A 10,931-nucleotide genomic window follows, 5' to 3' on the forward strand; every position below is an offset into this window, starting at 1 on the left:
TATTATTTGAGGGACCAGTTCCTTATCTTTGATGATTGATGTTACTGGGGGCATTAAATGGGGTTAACAGGGGAGTAACAGGGGTTCTTAGGGGCAGTTAGGTTTAACAGGGGTCCTTAGGGTTAATATATGGTGAGAATTATTTATGTAAAGGCACAGTAAGGGTTCATGTAAGGTGCAAATAGGGGTAAAGGTTATTTATGTAAAGGCACAGTATGGGTTAATTTAAAGTGCATTTAGAGGTAAAGGTTATTTATGTAAAGGCACAGTAAGGGTTAATTTAATGTGCAGTTAGGGGTAAAGGCAGGAGTCTATTGAAAACTGGTGTGACTTGATCTTTGAATCAGTGAACTGTTAACTGAACAATCCATTGCAAAGGAGTTAGTTTAGTTAACAGTACACTGCTTCGTTTGCAAACAGTTCACTTCTTGAATCAGTAACAGCACTGGTAATATGATCCTAGAGTGAGGATATCTGATTCTGCTGTGTGATTCATTGCAAAGGAGGAGTTAGCAGAAGCAGAACTCACTCTAGGATTGTATTTACCAGTAGTGATGGGAAGTTTGGTTCTTCTGGGTGAATCGGTTCATTTCGGACGGTTCGATTAACTGAACCGGTTCATGAACCGATTCACCAGTTCACCTACTGAACATGAGATAGAGGCTCTACCCAGGGCCGGATTTGCCATTAGGCACAGTAGGCATGTGCCTACAGGCGCATTGCAGCAGGGGGCGCCACAGAGTCAGTGTATTTTTTTTTCTTCTTAAAAAAAAAAAAAAATTAAACTTTTTTTTTTTTTATGATTTTGTTGAGCCTGTGAGTGAGTGCTTTGTTTGATTTACTGCAGTGTTTAATTTGTACAGTAGACTAGTGCTTAGCAACTTTATCAGAACAGACTGTCAGTCACACAGAGCAAAACTAGTAGCAACAACTTTAGCAAGTTGCGCTGCAGTTGTCTTGCGTCCTCCTAGGCTGACTCCCTCCGAGCCCTGACTCCACCCTCGCTCCCACCCCTGACTCTACTCTCGCTCCAGTCTCCAGGGCACAAGTGAAGTGAGTGACAAGTCGTCTCAGACTCCAGTCCCCAGGTGAGTGTGCAGCTGTGCTACTCTGCTGTGGTTGGCGCCACACATGCGCACCATTGCAGATTTGCCACTAATTTTGTTTGGGGCTGGCCGGGCGGCATCATGCCCACGTCTGTCACGTGATGCCAGCTACCGCCCTCTGCCTCTCAGAGTCAGACAGAGTACTAGGCGGGAAGATAGTGAGCTGATGTGCATGCTCATTGCTGCTGGCCTGGGCTTGCTGAAGTTTTGGTTGCTCCACGGTCCACCTTCTGACGCTGTCGGAGCGGAGCCTCTGTCGCCTGCCCTGAGCCCTGAGACGCCTGTCTACAGCATAACTAAGTGAGTGACTGTGAAAGTGAGTGACCAAGGCCAAGCAAGCGCTGTCTGACAGACTAGCACACCCCTTTTATTCTCAGGCAGCCAGTGACAGTAATCACACCCCTTTCATTCTCAGGCAGCCTGTGACAGGAGTGTGATTGCTCTCACTGGCTGCCTGAGAGTGACAAGGGTGTGATTGCTGTCAGCAAACACACTCCTCTCACTGTCTGCCTGAGAGTGACCCCTTTAAGGCAGCTGCTGACAGTCAGTAAATGGGACACTAGGCACCATAACCACTACAGCTCTTTAGTAGTGATTTTATGCTTATTGTCTTTTAGGTACTGGCACTGCAACAGTTTTGTCAAACTGCTAGACCTGTAGTATATGTAGTATTTTACTCAACATTCCATGCTAAATATGTACTATATGAGGAGTACGTAAGACTGCTGATGCTAAACCCCAGTGTGTGCTGTGCAGTTGAGAGGGCAGTATAGTACAGTGGGTTGAGATTGAAATTTGGTATTGTGTTACAGGATGTACCAGAAGTAGTCTGTCTATGTGGTTTGGTAGATATAAGTGCTATTGGTGAGTTGTGGTGAGTTGTATTTTTCAATTATTACCCTGCCTTTACTAAAGACAAGAAATCCCATTAGGTATAAATATAATAGCGTCTAATGCTGATCACTTGGTTCTTTAGCTCGCTAAGCATACTGAGAGTTGTACAGCACAGACTTAACGGTTTACTAGGACACTTTGTATTTAAAAGGAAGCACTTTGTAGTGGTTATGTTGCTTAGAATGACCCTTTTACTATTTATTTAGTTATGTTCTAATTCTGTTGTACACTATGATATACATATTTCGATTTTACACAAATTTAAATGTATACAGCACTTTTATCAATGGTTCTGATACCTCATTTATTTGATTTAAAATTTGTAATATTTATTTTTGTTCTAAATAGAAATATTTTGTAAAAAAAAGTAAAGTATCTCTTTTTACTCTTTTTATGGGGGGGGGAGGGGGAGGGGGGCGCTTCAGATTTCTCTGCCTACAGGCTCCTGAGAAGTAAATCCGGCCCTGGCTCTACCTCATGTTCAGTAGGTGAACTGTAGAGCCGCAGATTTGTTTCCTGCAGTGCTGATTCATTCCTGAATCATGAGTCACTGACTGTGTGAGTTGTGTGACAGACAGTCCGACTCCTGTGTACTGGGACTACAAGCTCTATATCTAAGCTAACTTTTACTTAGCAACAGCTACAAATATATATATAATTTGTAGCTGTTGCTAAGTAAAAGTTAGCTTAGATATAGAGGAAGAACAACAAATTATATATATATATATATATATATATATATATACAAACATGGGATGCTGAATGGGTTAATGTAAGTTGCAGTTAGGGGGTAAATGCAGGGGTCTGTTGAGAACTGCTGTGAGTGTGACCTGATATTTGAATCAGTGTACTGTTAGCTAACTCGTTTGCAATGAATCAGTCTGTTAACAGTACACTGAGTCGTTTGCAAACAGTTCACTTCTTTTGAATCAGTGAACTGTTAACAGACTGATTCATTGCAAACGAGTTAGCTAACAGTACACTGATTCAACAACACTGATAATATGATCCTAGAGTGAGATTCTGCTGTGTGATTCATTGCAAAGGAGGAGTTAGCAGAAGCAGAACTCACTCTAGGATCGTATTACCAGTGCTGCTGCAGACTCAGGAAGTGAACTGTTTGCAAACGAATCAGTTCAGTCTGGTGAACTGATTCACAGTAGAACCAGTTCAAAAGAACGATTCGTTCACGAACTGGACATCAAAATCTGCTATTAGTCTGCCTTTCAAAATTGTGCTCAGATCGCCTCACTTTATTCATTCTCACGTTTACATATCAAAGTTGTTTGTTTCAATCATTTTAGTTGTAATTATGTTTTTTTTATTACATTTAATTAGTTATTAATATAATGTGGTCTATCCTAATAATTGTGCCCATTGTGATACCAAACCTAAGAGCTATTCTTAAAAGGATACTAAACCCAAATAGTTTTTTTCCTGATTCAGATAGAGGTAAGTAAGTGTAGCCACCAATCAGTAAGCACTACCCAGGTACTGAACTAAAAATGGGCAGGTTCCTAAGCTTGCATTCTGCCTTTTTTTAAATAAAGATAGCAACAGAATGAATAAAAAATTGATAATAGGAGTAAATTAGAAACCATCCATCCACCAAACCAGGTCCATCTTCAAGACATCCGACGCAGAGCAGCCTCTTCTGTCCACGGCCGACGACTGAATGAAAGTTCCTTTAAATGACGTCATCCAAGATGGCGTCCATTCAATTCCGATTGGCTGATAGAATTCTATCAGCCAATTGGAATTAAGGTAGAAAAAATCCTTTTGGTTGATGCAATCAGCCAATAGGATTGATCTGGCATTCTATTGGCTGATTGGAACAGCCAATAGAATGCCAGCTCAATCCTATTGGCTGATTGGATCAGCCAATAGGATTGAAGTTCAATCCTATTGGCTGATTCCATCAGCCAATAGGATTTTTTCTACCTTAATTCCGATTGGCTGATAGAATTCTATCAGCCAATTGGAATTGAAGGGACGCCATCTTGGATGACGTCATTTAAAGGAACTTTCATTCAGTCGTCGGCCGTAGACAGAAGAGGATGCTCCACGTCAGATGTCTTGAAGATGGACCCGCTCCGTGCCGGATGGATGAAGATAGAAGATGCTGTCTGGATGAAGACTTCTGCCCGTCTGGAGGACCACTTCTGCCCGGTTGGATGAAGACTTCTGCCTGTCTGGAGGACCACTTCTCCCCGGTTGGGTGAAGACGTCTCCCGGTAAAGTGATCTTCAGGGGGTTAGTGTTAGGTTTTTGTAAGGGGGATTGGGTGGGTTTTAGAGTAGGGTTGGTTGTGTGGGTGGTGGGTTTTAATGTTGCTGGGGGGAATTGTAATTTTTTTTTCAGGTAAAAGAGCTGATTACTTTTGGGCAATGCCCCGCAAAAGGGTCTATTTGTAATTTAGTGTAGGGTAGGGCTTTTTTGTATTGGGGTGGGGGGTGTTATTTTGTTAGGGGGATTAGATTAGGTGTAATTAGTTTAAAAATCTTGTAATTTCTTTATTATTTTCTGTAATTTAGTGTTTGTTTTTTTGTACTTTAGATAATTTTATTTCATTGTAATTAATTGTATTTAATTTAGGTAATTAATTTAATTGTAGTGTAGTGTTAGGTGTAATTGTAACTTAGGTTATGTTTTATTTTACAGGTAAATTTGTCTTTATTTTAACTAGGTAGTTATTAAATAGTTAATAACTATTTAATTACTATTGTACCTAGTTAAAATAAATACAAAGTTGCCTGTAAAATAAAAATAAACCCTAAAATAGCTATAATGTAACCTTTAGTTATATTGTAGCTAGCTTAGGGTTTATTTTATAGGTAAGTATTTAGTTTTAAATAGGAATAATTTAGTTAATTGTAGTAATTTTATTTAGATTTATTTAAATTATTTTTAAGTTAGGGGGTGTTAAGGTTAGGGTAAGACTTAGGTTTAGGGGTTAATAACTTTATTATAGTGGCGGCGATGTTGGGGGCGGCAGATTAGGGGTTAATAAATGTAGGTAGGTGGCGGCGATGTTAGGGCCGGCAGATTAGGAGTTAATAATATTTAACTAGTGTTTGCGATGCAGGAGTGCGACGGTTTAGGGGTTAATATATTTATTATAGTGGTAGCTGTCCGGTTCGGCAGATTAGGGGGTTAAAAAAATTATTTTAGTGTTTGCGATGTGGGGGGGGGCTTGGTTTAGGGGTTAATAGGTAGTTTATGGGTGTTAGTGTACTTTTTAGCACTTTAGTTAAGAGTTTTATGCTACGGCGTTGTAGTGTTAAACTCTTAACTACTGACTTTTAAATGCGGTACCAGGCTTGACAGGAGAGGGTCTACCGCTCACTTTTGGTCAGACTCGTAATACCGGCACTATGCAAGTCCCATTGAAAATATAGGATACGCAATTGACATAAGTGGATTTGCGGTATTTCCGAGTCTGGCCAAAAAAGTGAGGGGTACACCTGTACCTTCAAGACTCGTAATACCAGCGGGCGTTAAAAAGCAGCGTTAGGACGCACAACTCGTAATCTAGGCCACTGTCTCTTAAGTTTCCTTTTGGGGTTGTTCCAGTGTGCCTATACCTGAATTATGCCTTCCTTACTCCTGTCTCCTTTGACTACCTGACACACCTGTCTTGTTTTCTGGTTTTGATTGATTTTATTTTCTATTTGTCACTTATTTATCTCTATGTTTTGGCCTCTGTCGTGTCTCTGACATTATTTCTCCTCTTTTTGATCTCTTGGACCACTATGCTGTGCTTCTCTATAAGGAGTCGGTTTCCTGTACTCCATGCAGTTAGGTTCTACAATACAGCAAAAGATAACTGACCTTGATACTGATAGGGACATAACATTTGAAATGCTAATTAATGTTTAGAGTTGTATTCAACTTTTTTTTGTAAGAAAACAAACTATTTTTTTTATTTTTTTTTTGTGGCTTTGTTACATGCAAACTAAGGTCTAAAATGAATAAAACTCACATTCATTTTTACTTCATTACACTACTGTAACTCACATTCATTTTTACTTCATTACACTACTGTATAATAAAGAGAATGCATGCTAATTTGGGGTTTATCCTTGATTTCTGCAGTACTTGTAGATCTTGTGTAAACCACTTGTTTTGGAAGTAAAATTTAACTTTCATGATTCAGATACAGTGTTTATTTTTTTGATTTTTTTAAATTCCAAATTGCTTCTGTTACTAAAGGACCATTAAATACATTAGAACTCCATAATCAACAAATGCATAACAAAAACACAGTGGAATAACACTAAGGTCCTGATGATGAAAAAATCACCGGCTTGGAGAGAAATCACACAAAGTATTTGGAGGTTGCACATTTTGATAATGGAAGTTATTTGGAAAGGTTTTTAAATTGCATTCTCTATTTGAATACTTACGGTTTAATTTTGACTTTAGTGTCCCTTAAATTTACATTTTTCTTTTGTTCTCTCTGGTTGAAACTTGCCCCCTTCCCTCGAAGGCATACTGAGGTAGCCTTAAGAGTGTGTATATATGTTGTGAGCAGTACTCAATGGGTGTCTCTGTCCAGGAATCACGATGAATGAGCTAGTGCAGTCAAGTACTAAGGCAAAACGTAAGGTATTTTTATCTAAAACTTGATATTTATTGAATGCAGTAGAAAAACATAGTAGCAGGAACAGAAACACCAAAAGAAATAAACAGCCAATCTGACATATTTCAGGTCCACAGACTGGCACTTTCTCAAAGATGTGTCTTGAGCACTGTATGTATAATATCGTTACAAACATGCTGCCATATAGTGCGCAAGACGTGCAGACGTCTGAGTTTACTTTAGTATGATCTCATGGACACCAACTAAGATTTAACAAATTATACCAAGATAAAAAAAAATTAAGAAATTGGAAAGTTTGTTTTAAATTGTGTGTTTTGTCTAAGGCATGAAAGATTAATCTTGACTTCCATGTCTCCTTAAAGGGACATAATACCCAAATATCTACCCATTTGAAAGTAATGCAGCATAGCAGTAAAAAGCTGATTAGAAAATATCACCTAAACATCTCTATGTAAAAAAGAAAGATATTTACCGCAAAATTTCCTAAGTATTCACACCCCACTGTAAAGAATGCTAGTCCTGGCATGTGTAGGCACAGTGATGTTATTTTACTATTCAGTATAAGGACATTTACTGTGAAATCTCATGAGATCACAGTAAAGCAAGACATGACCCCAAGACTGCTGATGCTGATTGGCTATTGTGTTTGGGGGGGGGTTTTCAACTTGCAACTTACAGCAGCTGAAGTATAAACATTCAGAGAGATTTACTCTACTGAGTTGAAGAAAATTTGAGGTAAAATATCTTCCTTTTTTACATAGAGATGTTCAGGTGATATTTTCATGACAGCTTTTTACAGTTACGCTGCATCATTTTCAACTGATTTAGCATATGAGTATTATGTCCTTTTAAGAACAAGTTTTAAATTATCAGTGGGCAGATGCTGAATAGTTTTTGGATTGGACACTAGATGGCACTGTTTCCCCAGATACAGTTATTTGATTTTCCATTAAAAATAGAAAATGGTTACTAGCAACAAAGAGATAGACATCACGTTTATTATTCTAATAAAAATGTGTTTGAATAGGCCTATATTTTGAATAAGAAGCAGACATATGAAAACACAGATTAATTCAAAATAAATAATGCAAGTAAATAATACAGCGATCATTAAAAACAAATATTTGTTAACTATTTGAGAGGATAACAGATTGTAGGGAGTAACGAACATTTGGCCTTATTTAGTGATTTATAAGCACATTCTCTGGGGTCCTGGGGGATTCATGTTGTAGATTTGTTTTTACCAAGCAAGTAACAATATTACACTCTTCCTTTGGAGTGCATGTTATTTTTATCTGCAAATCTTCCTAGGGTTCCATACTAGGGCTGCTACCTAACCAGACAGACCAGTATTTCAGCTGGTTCTCCAGTACAATCTTTACAAAAATACCGGACAATAACATTTTCCCTAAGTGGCAACTACATTTTAATGGTTTCTTATGATGAGAAAATGGTGTAGCAAGTGGGTAAAATCTCAGCCCTGTGTTTTTTTACTGGCAACCTTGGTTAGTATAAAAACACTACGCTGTGTAGAAGGAAGGGAGGGACTCTGTGTGACCTCAACTACCATTTTTGCCCTGTCACATGTCTACAGGTATTCAGTGTTTTTGTGGTTAAAGGTATATGAAACCCAATTTGTTCCTTTCATGATTCAGCTAGAGCATGCAATTTTAATCAACTCCTATTATACATTTTTATTCGTTCTCTTGGTATCTTTATTTTAAAATGTTATGTAAGCTTAGGAGCCGGACCATTCTTGGTTCAGCACCTGGGTAGCGCTTGCTGATTAGTGTCTAAATGTAGCCACCAATCAGCAAGTGCTACCCAGGTTCTGAACCAAAAATAAGACGGCTCCTAAACTTACATTCTTGCTTTTTCAAATAAAGATACCAAGAGAATGAAGAAAAATGTATAATAGGAGTAAAATAGAAAGTTGCTTAAAATTGCATGCTCTATCTGAATCATGAAAAAAAAACATTTTAGTTTTACATCCATTTAACAGCTGGCAACTCTGATAGTGGCCTGTAGTATATAATGATGCAATATTTAATTATTATTATTATTATTATTATTATTATTATTATTATTATTATTATTATTATTATGGTACAACCACAACCTCAAATAAGTATAAGTACCCAGTGGCATGTTGATGTGTCGTCTTGTTTTTATATAAGTACAGCTATCCATTTATATGAGGTTATAAGACAAAGACATCAGTGTTCCCTAAATATGAGTTAACCTGAAAAGACACTGCTTAAAGGGATAGTAAACACCTCTAACATCAATAACTATTCTAAAAATCCATAACTATTTAATCACTATTCAGTTACACCCAGTAATAAAGAAAAGCTGCTGCCATAATTATACCTAATGTAATAATTAATTTCCATGTTTCCAAAATGGCCCCCAAACTCCTCCTCCCTCTACCTTCTTTCTCAACATTCAATATTTTTTTCAATGCCTCGGTTCGTTCCCGAGGCTTTCAAATGTGTCATCACGCAGTGCAGATGAAATAGAAACGCAACTCGCAAGGCGATGCTCATGCGCACCACCATTTGTTTCCCTGTCTTCATTATCAGATGCGCAGAGTGAACACTTTCAGTAGCAGACTGTCTGAAGCGTTCCACTTCCTGCTCAACCCGTTGTGCCTCTGCAATATTGTTCAGTATATTATTATATTTATATTTTAAAATATTTTAAAATATATGTGTGTGTATATATATATATATATATATATATATATATAGTAGTGAAGAAAAGGGATGCACTCGCCAGGATTTTCAAAGTTACTATTTAATGTATATATATATATATATATAAAACAAATATCCACACTATATACCCAGATCTAAAATATACTGTCTTAAAACATGTAATATAATTTTATATAATTAAAATTATGTTTGTTATTATTTAGGTTCTGTATTATGTTTTCCAAAAAACGGTACTTCAATAACCTGTGTACTTTTCTGCACTGTCCATCAAACACAGCACAGAAAAGTAGTTATATGAAGGTTCCAGATTTTTCATTTCCCATAGACTTTGCACATGGGAAAATTCAGCGAGTCATGTGGCTGACGATCCGATGACGCAAGCACAACAGTCCGTGCACGGACAGAAAAAAATATTTGCGAGTCGGTTACTAGAGGGGCATATGGAATCATGTTAAGATATATCTATATAAGGGGCTGAGTTTGGGGGCGTTTTTTAACGGTCCGGATTCACAGTTTGAACATAGAATGCAGCACCATACAATGTCAACTAGTATATTTGAAAGGTTGCAGACGTATCACCAGGATTAAATCTTTCGATTAAGGTAATTATATAAGTAGTTTTTACTGTCCCTTTAAAGGGACAGTAAACACTTTGAGATTGTAATATAAAACACTTATATGCATTAAAGGGACAGTCTACACCTTAGTTATCTTAAAGTCTTACCTTAAATTAAGCTGCAAATAGCCTCCTGCACCCATTCTATATCATGCAGCAGGAACAGTAAAAAAGTTATTTTAAAATGATTGTTGTCTCTGGTCAGTTTGATATGGCTGTCAAGCTCAGCCCACTGATGACATCATGATCTGGGCTGTATATCTCATCCAATCACAAAAGGCTCTCTAGTTGAATTCAACAGACTGTCAATGCTATTAAGCAGAGTGCCTAGATGCGGGCTGAGCTTGGCAGCCATTTCAAACTGGCCAGAAACAATATTCATTTTAAAATAATATTTTTTACTGTTCCTGCTGCATTATATAGAAAAGGTGCAGGAGGCTATTTGCAACTTAACCTAAGGTAAGACTTTAACCCCTTAATGACCACAGCACTTTTCCATTTTCTGTCCGTTTTGGACCAAGGCTATTTTTACATTTCTGCAGTGTTTGTGTTTAGCTGTAATTTTCCTCTTACTCATTTACTGTACCCACACATATTATATACCGTTTTTCTCGCCATTAAATGGACTTTCTAAAGATACCATTATTTTCATCATATCTTATAATTTACTATAAAAAAATTATAAAATATGAGGAAAAATTAAAAAAAATAAACACTTTTTCTAACTTTGACCCCCAAAATCTGTTACATATCTACAACCACCAAAAAACACCTATGCTAAATAGTTTCTAAATTTTGTCCTGAGTTTTGAAATACCCAATGTTTACATGTTCTTTGCTTTTTTTGCAAGTTATAGGGCCATAAATACAAGTAGCACTTTGCTATTTCCAAACCATTTTTTTTTCAAAATTAGCGCTAGTTACATTAGAACACTGATATCTTTTAGGAATCTCTGAATATTCATTGACATGTATATATTTTTTTTTAGTAGACAA

Source organism: Bombina bombina, chromosome 3, assembly GCF_027579735.1.
Source record: "Bombina bombina isolate aBomBom1 chromosome 3, aBomBom1.pri, whole genome shotgun sequence".
Taxonomy (NCBI): domain Eukaryota; kingdom Metazoa; phylum Chordata; class Amphibia; order Anura; family Bombinatoridae; genus Bombina; species Bombina bombina.